Raw genomic sequence first — 745 nt, 5'->3', positions numbered from 1 at the left:
GACACTAAAGATAGACACACATAACCCTTATTTGGTCATGAGTTCGTGAACGTAGCATAAGATAGGCACATAATAATAATTTATTGATTCATTAATAAAACAAAAAATGTATGCCTTATTTATTTATTCAATTTCCTGTAGTTACATTTCCCGAGGTCTTATGAAGTAGATACAATCTACAAAATATCCAGGACAATGTCATGTTGAAAACAAATAATATTAACATGACATTATCCAAGACTGGATACTTTATACCAACAATTTAATTTAATTTAATTTATTAAATTTTTGATATCAACAAAATACATAAATCACCCATTTGCTATCAATCATTATAATACATTTTGATAGCACATAGGCCTATATTGGAAAATTACACGTTTTTAATCAATATTTTAATTTAAAATCATTGATATTGAGTCTACATTGATTCAGTAGAGCCACATTTATATTTTCTATTCAGTCTTTCAAAAGTGGATCAGTTATTTAAGTAATTGTAGTATTAATAGAAACATTTAAGATTATTTGGCTATTACTAGACCTATGTGACATAGTGATATTCGTTTTGTTTTTAATTTTCGTTGTGTTTATTCATTTATTTATTGCTTGTTTGCCTGTTTTGTTAGTTATTGTTTTTTTTTTTGCTACCATATAGTCATGCACTGACGCTGAAGGACATTTACATGCATCTAGGCCTACTTAGATTTTAAAACGCTATCTAACCAATATCTGTGATATTTAAACG

The sequence above is a fragment of the Centropristis striata genome, chromosome 9 (genome assembly GCF_030273125.1).
Source record: "Centropristis striata isolate RG_2023a ecotype Rhode Island chromosome 9, C.striata_1.0, whole genome shotgun sequence".
NCBI classification, from domain to species: Eukaryota; Metazoa; Chordata; class Actinopteri; order Perciformes; family Serranidae; genus Centropristis; species Centropristis striata.
Note: the sequence above shows the minus strand (reverse complement) of the source record.